Here is a 14,044-nt window from a genome sequence, read left to right on the forward strand (position 1 = left end):
TCACTACACCCTATCACTGAATTCTTCTCTCCCTTGGGTAGATCCACATCCTTCTGAAAACTTCTACTTAAAGAAAACACATCTTCTTTAAATTGCACATTGTACACATTTTTGGTAAAATCTGTGCAGCATATTCATTTCCAACTGTGGCTATCAGCCTGCCATCCAGTCTAAGTAGTAGCCATTGATATCATAAGTAACATGTAGAAATATCTCTGGCCACCTTCTCACAAACAACCAAGTGGCATACACAGTGCCTTCTTGGTGCACCCAACAGTGAAACTTTTACCTGACCAGTTCTACTCCACTTGATCTAGTACCAACAACCTGCATCACAGAAAAGCAGTGGGGATTAAATGAGTGGTTCAGGCCTCAAGGCACTCATCCAGTTGTTGCAGCCTTGGGCATTTCTGTAATAAAGCTATAAAATTACAAGTGGGAGGACAACTGTGACAGTGCTGATCACCTGAGTGAAACAGCTGTTGTCCAGTGCTGAGAGAAAGCTCCAACTAAGCCTCACACCCTTGCTGATATCTGGGCTGTTCTTGAGCTGACAATTATGACTGCTGAAGCAAACATGCACTTGTCATCACTTTGACCCTCCCTTCCCCAAAAATGACAATACACCAATAGCCAGTATGACTGTTTATTACATAATTATGTACATGATTAAAAACTATTAACTTATTTGCAACATTTTACAACCAACATATCATAAATCTGATCTCAATACCAAACCAAATTTTCCATTAATTAACAGTTGGTGTCCATGCACCCATGCTGAACATTTACTCCCAAACAACCAGGTGGTATACACAGTACCTCCTTGGCTCACTCAGCAATCATAATTTCAGCTGGCCAATTCTCCTGAACTTGGTTGAGCACCAGCAAATTGTTGCACAGAAAAGCAGACACGGTGAATGGGAGGACAAGCCTTAAGGCACTCACCTGCCAGCATGCTCTGCATGTTGCCCCCCTTACCTGCCATTGCCCATTAATCTTTCTTTTATTTCTTATTTTTAGAATTAGTAATTTGCCTTTTCTTTATTTTATTTTATTTTTTTTATAAATACTGTTGAACAAACAGTACTAGTTGTAAATTAAACAACTCCCAACCAAACGCATTCAAATGAACACCATCCCCATGGTAAATTCTAGATTGGAGCTAACTAAATCAGGGTGTTCCATTATTCTAAAACCAATCTAAGATGCTATGACTATACCTTGGTTTAAAAATCTTTATGTAACCTGAATGGTGGCATGGTCATGTCCAGCCTTCCATGATAGCACAGGAATAATTGAAGACCAGCATATTTATAAATCTGGAGAAAATTGACATAAAACGGCTAACTCTGCTAAAATCTTACCGAGCAGTTTGGGTACGTATCACTTCGCCTAAAACTCATTTCACCTAAACTCAATTCACCTAAACCAACTCACCTAAAGTTCATTTCACCTAAAACTCATTTCACCTAAAACTTATTTCACTGACAAGTAGTACAATAAGGCAAATCAAAGGTATATGTCTTTTCTCCACTATAGTGCAATCCTGGTGCTAGTATATAAAGTTAGGGAGGTGTGGGGGATGCAGCCCCCCACATTGGGGGGTGGAGGGCATAGCCCCCCAGTTATTTTGGTTTTATGTTGTCTGATTTTTTTCTTTTACATTATTTGGTAAAAGCCAACTAGGTGGGGGGCTATGCCCCCACACCTCCCGATGTGGGGGGCTGTGTCCCCCACACCCCCCTTACTATATATACTAAAACTAGGATCTCACTACAGTGGGGAAAAGGACATATACCTTTGATTTGTCTTATTGTACTACTTATCAGTGAAATGAGTTTTAGGTGAAATTAACTTTAGATGATATCGTCTTGGTGAAATGAGTTTAGGTGAAATGAGTTTTAGGTGAAGTGATACATACCTGAGCAGTTTACACTTGGGTTCATAGGTTCATAGGTTGGTACTAGGCTATCGGCCCTAGGGCCTATACAAGCCTAGCCATAACAATTCCCTGGATATTTCTTCCCACAATATTTACTTCCCTGGACCTCTGTCTAGCCAGACTTGACTGACGTGATCCCCGGGGTGAATTAATATGGAATTAATAAGGAATTATTAGTAATAAGAATGAGGAATATAACATAAATTATTGCTGCTCAGGTGAATTATCATCACATCAGGCACTCTGACACAGCCTAAACCAGATGCAGCACTAGGTGAGTTAGGCAATTGTTCATGGCCCAGTGCTAGCCAATGCCCTGGGAGGGGGCCCACCTGGCCATACAAATTAATAAAAAAAAAGAAGAAAGGTTTAAAAAAAGACTATCTGATCCAATGCAGCTACTTCTACTTCCTGGTAGGTGTGACTGCAGAGACTGATGCTGTTTCCTGCACTCACACAAAGCAAAGGAGGGAACTTTCTAGAAACGGTTTCAAGATGTGTGTAATGCCCCAGTTAGAGAGGGTTGTTAATTAAGTGGCTAGCTTAGAATCAAACAGGAGACACGAGACTTAATACTTCATACTAGTTTCCACAACATCTCTAATCTTGCCTCATATTTGTACCCTTTCCTTGAGCAAGTCACTTAAACAGACAGTGCCTTGGGCACCTGGAAATTTGGGCTAACCTCCTCAATGGTCCCCTGGACTGCAAGCCTAATAACTAGTAGTACCTATGAATCAGTGTAGTTATGGTATAAAGGAAGGAAACTGATTGTTGTAAACAACAAGACCACCGCATGAGCCATGACTGTTGTATTCAACAGCACCATCGCATGACCCATGATTGTTGCAGACAACAGCAGCATCACGTAAACCATGACTGTTGTAAACAACAGCACCATCACATGAGCCATGACTGTTGTAAACAACTGCACCATCACATGAGCCATGGCTGTTGTAAACAACTGCACCATCACATGAGCCATGACTGTTGTAACCAACAGCACCATCACATGATCCATGATTGTTCCAAACAACAGCACCATCACATAAACCATGACTGTTGTAAACAACAGCACCATCACGAGCCATGGTTGTTATAAAAAACAGCACCATCACATTAGCCATAACTGTAAACAACAGCACCATTACATGAGTCATGATTATTGTAAACAACAGCACCATCACACAAGCCATGATTGTTGTAAACAACAGCACTATCACATGAGCTATGGTCTTTGGATGTGTTCCTTGGTTTCCTTTATATTTACAGTGTATTATTATTTAACTGCAAATAAATAGGATAGCATGAAGTCTGAGTTGAATGTTAATATTTTAGCTATGAATACATTTTTAATTTAACTTTTTTGCAGGCATACAGGTGTGAAACTTATTGTTCAGGTTGCAACAGTTTGTAAAACTATAAGCCATAAAGGAGCTGTTTTCAATAGTTCATGGTTGGATTCCCTCAGTCTTCATTTGTCTTATTTGTGACTGTCAAATTACTTCTCCAATCAGTACTCCTGGGCTGCACTTGAAAAGGGACACTTGTGTCCAGTTGGGCTGCTCCAGGTGTTTTAAAGTGTTTGGTTGTAGTATGCATTCACCTTTTGAATTCCTGCACCCTTCACATAGACAGTCATTTCACTATATGATATTTGAGCATACCTCTCAACTGTCCAGATTTTTGCAGAATGTCCAAATTTATGCCTTTTTATTTTTGCTCTGTTCCTCATAAAATTTGAGATTTTCTGGCAAATCACTGAGGACTGAAGTCACTAAATAATGACATATATTTATGTTTCAGGCTTCATATCCTTCAGAAAATGTATGCTAACACAAATCCTGTTATTCCAGCAACTTTCAAAGTGTGTAAGAGCAATATTTAAAAATCTGTCCCTATTCTTGGCCCTTTGTCCCCCCGTTATTTTAGGCTTTGTCCAGATTTCTTGTGTTAAGAAGTTGAAAGGTATTTGGGGATGAATCACAGCACATCATTTTAATGGGTTGCCAAATGCATTTTTACTAAAATGTGAGTTTCAAGGGAAGAGAAGATTACTGTTTCTCATGCTGAGTCTGTTTTAAATCTGAAGTTTTTTAGAAAATGACTGTCAGTGTTTTTGCTGTAAAATTTGAAATAAAAGTTTTAAATGAATTTCAAATCTTCATGATAATTTTAAAAGTAAATAAGAAAATAGTATGTACACTGGCAGCGTATTTATGGTAAATGGGGAGAGAGCCAAGTAATATCGATATGGCTGGCAGGACCCTGATTCATTACCGCACATAAGGTCCCATTTATCCACAATTGGCTCTGGTGACTCTGGAAGTGAATGCTACAACAATGCAGCATTATTTGCCATTCAAGTAGGTCAAATCTGTACTGAGTGATGTCAGAAGGTATAGCTATTCCTGATGACAGAGAAGTTATAAAAAGGTAAACAATGAGATGTAGATGTCCAGCAAGCATTTGAGATGCCTTTCCCCTCAAAAAGTATGCTATATGCAGTAATATTCCTGATTTTGTATGACTTGTGGGTTGTTGAACAACATCTGCTGTAACATTTATGTTGTTTTGTAATTGTTTTGCTTCATTCATTGCACTAAAGAATGAATTAGGTCTGGATTGTCTAATATAATCTAACCATGTTGCATTTTAGTCATATATTTTTGCAGTACCTTCTTTACGGTCCCAGCAAATGCAATGAGGTTGACGTTTGTCGGGTCGTAGGCTGCATTATTTGGAATGATTTTCAGAATATCTGATCTTCATTATCTGTAATATACTCGTTGCATATAACTGTGATACAGTCTTTTCTACAAGATTAGATTGTCAAGGAATTCAGCATTTATTTAAAAGCTGTTACTCTGACAGTGCAGAGGACTAAAGCTCCAACATGTTAATGAGCTGCTCCTGTGGTAAAAGTACAGGGTTTGAATCTTTCCACCATCATTTACCTACTGAGTGACATTAAGGATGCCATTAACCAGACAGTTCTTTGGGAATTTGGCCTATGCACCTTAATGGTCTCCTGGACTGCATGCCTACTGAGTGCAAACTTGTTGTTGTTTACCAGCCATCTCCTATTGCACAGCTGGTCTAGTTCAGGAAATGTTATAACAATATCATCAGCTCAGCATTTATTTAATGCCACATAGGCAATTTATTCGTCAAGGGCAGCAAGCACTGCATTTGTAGATGAAGCACTGAAAGGCACATTTGTTTGGCAGAAGCAACCTCTGTATTAGTAATAGTTTTCTTTAATGTGGAATTATTCAGATGAATTTTATTTCTGCAAAGATTGTGTGACTTAGAACATGTTATCAGATGGTCAATATTTCTTATGCCCTCATAAATACTCTTCTATATACAAACTGTGCTACACCTGACTAGATCTTATGATATGATGCTAGTGATCTTTATACACTTTCCTGTTGTTCATCTAAAGCTACCAATAAAGTTCATGTAATTTATTTCTTCATACCAATGAGGGGATGTACATTATAAACAAAGTTACTATAACTGCTGCTGGGGGGTTCTCAATACCTTATGTTCTTATGGGATCATTTTTAAAACATTTAATCTAGCTTTGCAGGATTAGTGTGAATGCATGCATGAGTATGTGTTTGGGGATGGGGATGTGTGGGTGTGTGAATTAAGTAGGAATACTCTGGTTACTGTGTTTATGTGCAACATATTTGAAATATCAGAATTTAGTCATTATTGTTGTTAATTTTTTGATACAGACATCTGAGAAGGATGCAGTGAATAAAGTAGATATAATTGCTGGGTTTGGGGAATGTCTGTCAATAATAGTGACTGACCCTGCTGAGATGATAGTTAAAATGTCATTAGTCTGTCCTTGCAGGACTAGTGTTTATTTGTGTAAAGCATACTGGAATACTTGACGGTGGCTATTTTTATCACACTCAGATATGATATGTGCTCATTTGATTTAGTAAGCATAATTGTTGAGTGCAGATATTGGTGGATTTTAATCACATCAGTTTCAGTGGCCTTTTATAACAGATTGAATGTTCTGATTGTACAGCACTGGCACACCTTTCAACTGTACAGGTTTACGCAGAATGTCCAGATTTTTGCCTCATATTTTTTGTCCATTTTTCATGAAATTATGGTTTGGCAAATTAGTGGCAAATCATTAAAGACTGAAGTTAGAAAATAATGACAGACATCTGAGTTTCAGACTTCATGCCCTTCAGAAAAGTCATGCTAGTGCGAAACCTGTTGTTCTATCAACTTTATAAGTTTGTAATAACAATATTTAAAAATTGTCCCTATTTTTGGGCCTTTATCCCACTTTTATAAATGGCGTTGTCCAGATTTCTTGCTCTAAGACGTTGAGAGGTATGTGCAGCAGTTTCTCACAGTTCCTTTTTCTTCCTTTTTGATTATTAAGTTTTACGTTTCCTGTCGTTTATTACTTATTCTGTTTTTATTCTCTTTTTACATAATCAAGATACTGCTGCCTGACATAGCATGCTTCCAAAGGGAAACAACCATTCAGATTTCTACCAAAAAATGAAGTAATCACCCTGAACAAGATAGATTGAAGAGCCCCTACTGAAATGTTGGTATTCTAGATACAGAGTACTGACACCCCTCTAAAAATTTTGAAACTGCAGGAGAAGAGCACATCTTAAACATTGTTCTTCTCCTTCAGTTTTGATCTTTTTTTTTTGGGAGGGGTCAGCAGTCTACATTTGGAGTGACAACATTTCAACAGGGAGTCTTCAATCCCACTTGTTCAGGGTGACTCCTTCATGTCTCTCTGACATAGGTTTGTACAGCCATATCTTACTCCACCTGTCTTTTCTAGTCACTCCTTTAAACTTCTGTTTTGCAGGGAGGCAAGCTCATCACCCCCAACTCAGAGATGGCTATATCTCACAGAAAAAGGTATAATCTGAGAAATGGCCATCTCGGGCTTCGTATATGTAAATCTGATATCTGACCATTCAGTCTCCATGTTTTGGGACTCATTCTAGTGGGTTCCAACACTTCAAATAGTTACCAGGATGAATGGATGAAGAGGGGTGGAACAGACAGCATAATATGGGGCCCAACCTCTCCCAGAATCTACAGATGTGTTTTTTTTTCATAGATATAATCATGGCCCCAATAGAATGGGTGACCAGAATGGTGGTAGAGAGAGAGAATTTGTAGAAGTATCCAAAAGGGCATAGGAAAAATGAGGAGAAGGGGAAAGGATGACGAGAACGTAAAATGTTAAATGCACATCAAGGACAGACTATATAGGCTGAATATCTATTCTAGCCATCAAGCAACTAAAATGGAATAGAGTAGATTAGAACATAGTATCATATCAATGAGAAATAATGATTTTTTTAAAGTAATGGCACGCAGCTGTATAAGGATGCAGGAAGACCATCTAGTCTCCACACGAGAGCAGAATTGTGATCCATCTGCGTGGTTTGTGCTGGGTGAGGAAAGTGTCTGCACTATTTGGACACTCTGTTGTTAAATAATAAGAATGATAAAAGCCCGTCTACTGAACAAGGGGGAACTCTCCCATTTATGTGGTTAATGAACAAGTTTCTGCAATGTTACTGATACAATAAATACACTTTGGTGTCAAGTCTGAAACCAAACAATCCCTCTATATTCTGTCTTTCTATTTTAGTTGTTTTTTAGAGTGGCGGCTGATATCAATTGTAGTATTTTCTAAAGGTCCAAAAACACAGCTTTAGCACAATTTCATTGGTCTAGATTATTGTAGATATAGTCAATAGTAATTGGTTATTCATTGCAATGGCCTACCACAAATCCATACTCAGCTGGAGCTAGGTTACATGTTCCACAAGGTTGTAATGTCAGCTGATTATGCCAGGCATTTTGAAGTATGTCGGTAGTAAGATTCAATACATTTACTGGGCTGCAATTTTTAGTCTTTGAATGGTCACCTCCACCTTGGGGACAATTAAGATCTTCTATAATGATTCTGTTTACTTACAGAGTCAGTGGATAAGTAATGTAGAGTCCCATGGTTCTAAAATGTATGCATATGAGAGGTCATCAGCAGAAACTGATCCATGTATTTTAATTACCAATAGAAACCGCTTCGGTAGAGTGACCACAGCAGTTGAAGGCAGAAAGTTTATGTAGTTGGAAGCCTCTACAGCTCTGGTGGACAATTAATTTATTAGAGGCAAATATGTTTCTTAATTTATAAGGACAAATGTAACATTTTCCTGATGGATAGCAAACTTTAAAATGTTAAAATTCAGTTATCATATATTTTTCCCTTTCCAGAATTTGGCAACACTGCACAGGTTATTAATTTGTATACTTTTAGCAGCTCTACTTTGCCAATTTTACTTGCTTTGCACAGAAGTTGTTGTTGTTGTGATTGTGTTTTAAACCAATTGTCACCTTTGAATTTATAAATTCTATAGCTGACATAGCTCTCTGATATCAGTTTCCTAACAAAGTTATTTAAGCAGGGTAAATAATCGACTATTGCTCTGTTATCTTATCAGAGAACAGCTATCCTATAAACATAGAAATAGATTTGAAAAGAAGTGAAAAGTGTGGTACAGTGAGAAAAGTCTATGCAAGATTGACCAATTTACAACATTAAGCTCACTTTTAAAGTTTTTTGCAGGGATATTTTTGAGGTTTTGTTACACTTAATGGGTATGACAGGCAGGGGTGCATCATCAGACACTGGCAATGGACATGCGGCCAAAATGTTAAACTCCAATTCAAGGCCAGTGGGGACGACTATTAGCTGGTGATATCCCAGTGTGCTGCAGTACAGTCAGGTAGACATACAAATGGCTGAGAAGTTAAATGATTAAACAGAAAAAAAAACTGTACAACTTCCTGACAGTGCTCTAGTCTTATCACACATTACGATTTGTTTTTTTTTTTTTTTTTTGTGGGACTGTGGAACAGCACTATAGTGAGATCCAACGGATGGGAGATATAAGTAACGGGGGTGGGGGTGTGGGGGTGTTTAGAATGGTTTTCATTTTTTTTTTATGATTATTTGAGTATTGACCAGTTACTCTTTATGGGCTGAAGTTCAGTGGGGTGAGTGTATATAATGTACTCTTCTCTCAGACTGGGAAAGGATATGAGCCTACTGAGGTGTGTCGTCTTCACCCTATCATCATTTCAGTTTATCTCTGTCTTCAACTGTAATTATAAAATGCTGTTTGTCAGTCATTTCTGAAGGCAGAAGCTCAGAAAATAAAACTATGATGCAATGTTATATTTTTTCCTAGCTGATTCCAAGTAAAAGTTGCTCCTTAACTAGCACAGAGAGTTTAAGGCAGGTCTCAAACATATCATCAGTATGTCCAATAATTATGGAAATTCATCAATATTACTGCAGAGACTGTGTGCATTAACATGCAACAATAAATATGTGTGTGTGTGTGTGTGTGTGTGTGTGTGTGTGTGTGTGTGTGTGTGTGTGTGTGTGTGTGTGTGTGTGTGTGATTATTTCTGCCTCAATGGAAGACCTCTATATAGGAAGCAGTTATCTATCTATCTATCTATCTATCTATCTATCTATCTATCTATCTATCTATCTATCTCAGTAATAAGGCATAGATAAAGGGTGTTATTAAATATGTATCTGGTACACTATTTAAATATATTTTATCTACATCTGTAGTGTATCATCAAACCTACTAAAATTCTCTAAAATCCTCTATATTTATGGTATGTATTACAAACAAAAACAATTCACAAAGAAAACACAAACACACAGACACACAAACACACACACACACACACACACACACACACACACACACACACACACACACAAACACACCATGGCACAGAGACATAAAGCCATGACTATGAACCAAGTGGCTCTGGTTTAATTAATAGTCAAACATTGGAGGAGTTGCACAGAGGTGAGAAGATTAGTGATGCAAAACCTACTTGGGTGTAAGATTCAGAGGTTTGAACACTACTTATCAGATTCCCAAGAAGTGACTAAAGAACACTTGGAAGTGCTTGTTACATGGGTAAATGGAACCTCCGAGGGCTGTTATCCAACTAAGGGCTAATATCCTCTCAGTGGCCCACTGTATACCTTCTCTCTAGATAACTATGGACATGCGTGCTGGAAACAAACAGCCATAATGCAAAAACCCTGATAATCTACAATGATAGTGTCATGACTCGTAAGAGGAAAATGAATAAGTCATAGAACTCTTACCAAGATGAACAAATGGATCGACAGAAAATAAATACATAAACGTGATTTTTTTCGTACGTCCAGCAGATATATAAAATGTTTTTGAAATGAAAGAAAAGACTCTTGTTTTAAATACTTATGACATTTAAGAAACTGGGCACTATATTCTAAAGGGATTGATGATTAGTCTATGTATGATATTTCTGCAAGTCTTGATAACAGAAGCTTTAGTATCAGTCCTTTTACCAGAGGTAGACAGGGTTTAACTACCAAATGCCAAGCTTAAGGAACAGTGTTAGTATAAATTTAAATTCACAGTTTTGTTATTAAGTGATCCCGGTTGTTTACCAAGGTAGCTAGAACTTATGCTTTGGGTCCTTCCAGTGGAGTATTTCTTAGTCTGGGAATAGATGTCCTGCTCAGTCTTGTTTAGCCATTAATGATTTTGTTCAGTAATGAAAAAAATAGACACCAAGAGCCATAGGGTCAGATTCAGTAGATCTTTATTCATCTTAGTAGTGGTAGATAAGCGCTATGTGCCAGTGTGAAACGGAATGAAAAATTGGTATGGTGATGTTCCCTGAAGCTGAACAGCTTATAATCCTCCCTGCTCATTAACATATGAACCTTTTCATCAGTATGGACTCTGGGCCCTTATTTCTTTCATGTGAGCAAGGTTTAAAAGGTTCAAATTAAAACAAGCAATATCCAATATTTTAAAATACCCAAGTATGATAAAAATTCCATTTATTAATTGAATACATAACACCTTATTAGAGTTTCCCTAAGTGGCCTTTATTGAAATGAATTTATTCAAACAGCGCTTTCATGTTAGCTTCCTCAGATCTGCCAGGACTGGGGAAAGGTGATTTTAATGATTTTATATCCCTGATTATTTTTCTAAATGCTAATAGGTCACTAGCTTGCTCCATTTAATTTTAGAAAGCCAGAATGTTGTTTGTTTTGACAGCCTTAAAATAATGAACAGTTGAGTGTGGGTGTTTATGACGTATACGTTACTGGCAGTGGGGGAACCACATGGTCCATTTCTGAAAATTCAAGTGGTGACATTTGGTTTACTTAACTAAAAAGATAGAAGCCATTTTTAAAATTGTATCTGCTATTATCAAACAGTTTTTAATGTATACCTATATGTTTGGTGTTCCTATTGTATGGAATATCTGAATATGGCCACCGGTGAACCACATGTTCCAGAAGTCTTAATGGAGTGGGAAATTTGCCATAATAGCATTACAATCTGATTCTACTGTTGGTGTTTTTCTTTTTTCTTGCCTAGATTGGGTTGTGGCAGGTTCCATAGGGTCTGGGATAGCATTCAAAATGGTTCTGATATGGTTTGTGCCTTGGCTGATTTCGTTTGGGTCTAAATGCAGGGATGAGGGAACCCATTCTAGTGCTAGAAAATGTTCAGAGTTTTTTTTAAATTAAAGTGATACTTTGTTTCACCATCAATCATTAGGAGTGACCGAACCCAGCCATGACATTTTTGAAAAGTGTGTCTACATGTGTGTGACATGCAATGAAGGGAGCTATGGGCATTTTGTAGAAATGCTATGTTCACATGAGGCAGCCCTGGTGAAAAAGATTTTGAAAATAAGTGAAGTTAATGCAGATAGCCCTGATTTAGGTATGATTAGTTGGGGCTTAGTTTAATGAGTGTGTAGGTATGGCTAACTGTAAAAGTGGTTTTCAATCAGTCTTTTGGTGTTGACTTCATGTATCCTTACCTCAGATTACTGCCTCAGTAGCAGTGGAAGGTTTGCTTTGAAGTGTTGTCGATCCCTGTAAAAGCTGAAAAGGCCCCTGTGCATCTCATCTTGATCAAAATATGATTTTAATGGCCAGTGGGTTCCTGTATTTAACCTAAGAGACCTTGTAGTTCTGTGCAGGGATAATCGTTGAGTGTACCATTTTATATGAAGTTTTAATTAAAAAAACGTTTTAACTCTAATAAATGAGAGTGACAGAATTTACCGTGTATGTGGTAGGTGTAATGGAAGGTAGAGTGGGCACAGGGGGGTATCCAGATTAAAAGTAAAGATTGGGATTTTCCATCTCTGGATCCCAATACAGTACAAATAAAAAAGATTAAGACCATATGCCGTAAAAAGATACCTATAGATAGTAAAGAAAACACATGGAAGGTAATTAGTGAGTTCTTATGGCAGGCTCACTTTTGAGTGTTTAGTCCTTTTTTAAAAAGGGGGAAATGATCCCTATCCACCAAGTCTAAACCTTATTTATGTTTTCTATGGTCTATGGATCACTAAATTCTGGGCTTATTGCGAGAATAAAGAAGGTATTCAGAGGGCTCCGAGTCTCATATAGCGATATGGAGGTGGTCTCAACTGCGTAACTTTGCTTGATAACACAAAACAAATTCACTGAAAGCCACTTTTGGTAAATCAGATTTTTTTTTCAGGGGAGAAGCCAATACTAGCTTATAATGGTGGTAGAGGGGTTTTTATCCTCCCATGCATCCTCATCTTACATGTAGCAAACCCTTATCACACAACAGTGGAGAAAAGGGTATACTCCAGGTTAGCTGAAAACTGATTTCAATGCATTTGTTTCACAGTATAAGGACACAGAGAAACAAGTTTTCAAATAATTTTCATGTTCTCTTCTAAAACTGTTGCCAGGCTTATATCCAAACTTTCTTGAATGTCTGGCTCCGGTTCACAGCATAAGGATAAAATCACCCACTTTCCATATCAGTTTACATCCAGTTCTGGATATAAGGTGCCATAGCATTGCAAAAGATAATCTCTGTAATGTCGAGATTCTAGGAAACTTTCTGAAGCATGTCCACTATGAAGAGCTTAAAGGTTATGTCACAAACTGTCTTTATAGATGCCTTCTGCCAGAAAGGGCACAAAGATGCTAATCCACTGAAACTATACGACATCACTTTTTAAACATATTTTGCAGCAGATATATGCTGCTACTACCAAAAGACAAAAATGAAGTGCACAGTGAAGCTGCATATAAGTTTCACACACTACCACAGTAAACAGATAAACAAATATGTCCAGAACCAAAGCAGTTATTGATATTACCTACAGCAGTCATTTTGTCACAGATTCAACAAACAGTTCATTTAATTCAGCCTAATTATCTAGCAAAAGTCTATACTAATTGCACAGAGCATCGTTCTCAACCTCCATGGTCTCAAGATTTATAAAATTTAAATTTTGCCAGAATAAATATCTATGCTGTGCAATTAGCTGTTTATTAGTAACCTTCCCAGTCCAATATCTGTTCATTTTGTCTCTGAAATAAAATAATTTTTCATTTCATGAACAAGCATTTTTCTATTTTCATTAATGTGTGTTTAGTGATTTGAAACCAGATTGTCTAAGCACGCATCCCTGTGTCCATGTGTTAACATTATACATTATTTTCAGCTGATGTGTAAGGATATTTTACTTGATAAAAGAAAGAACAGTTCTGTCCAACTGACATCAGACCTCCTTGCTGTTACTTGTGATTAAGACATGTTAGTTATTTAGCTTCTATTATGTCTGATGTTAATTTTAGGCAGCAAGGTATATTCCAATTACAGCAATGTTTTAATCACATACCAAAAATGCAATAAGGTACAAGACCAGCAAAGTGCAATAGTGCTGCTGGGAAGTGAGTACTTTTAACATTCCCAAATGAGTATTCCCAGTAAGGCATGTGCTTCATTTCATATGCACAGATTTCATTTTTCTTCTTTCTTGCACTTATGCACTCTATTTGTTTAACGTACTTCAACCTTTGCTACAAATTAGTTCCTAAACCAAAGGTGTACATTAGGAGAGTAACAAGAAATAATTACTGAAACAGTAATACATTCTCAGTTTTTAATCCAGCTTCTTACTGATGAGACAGCC

This window comes from Protopterus annectens, chromosome 9.part0 (genome assembly GCF_019279795.1).
Source record: "Protopterus annectens isolate FY-2018-M chromosome 9.part0, PAN1.0, whole genome shotgun sequence".
In the NCBI taxonomy this organism is placed as follows: domain Eukaryota; kingdom Metazoa; phylum Chordata; order Ceratodontiformes; family Protopteridae; genus Protopterus; species Protopterus annectens.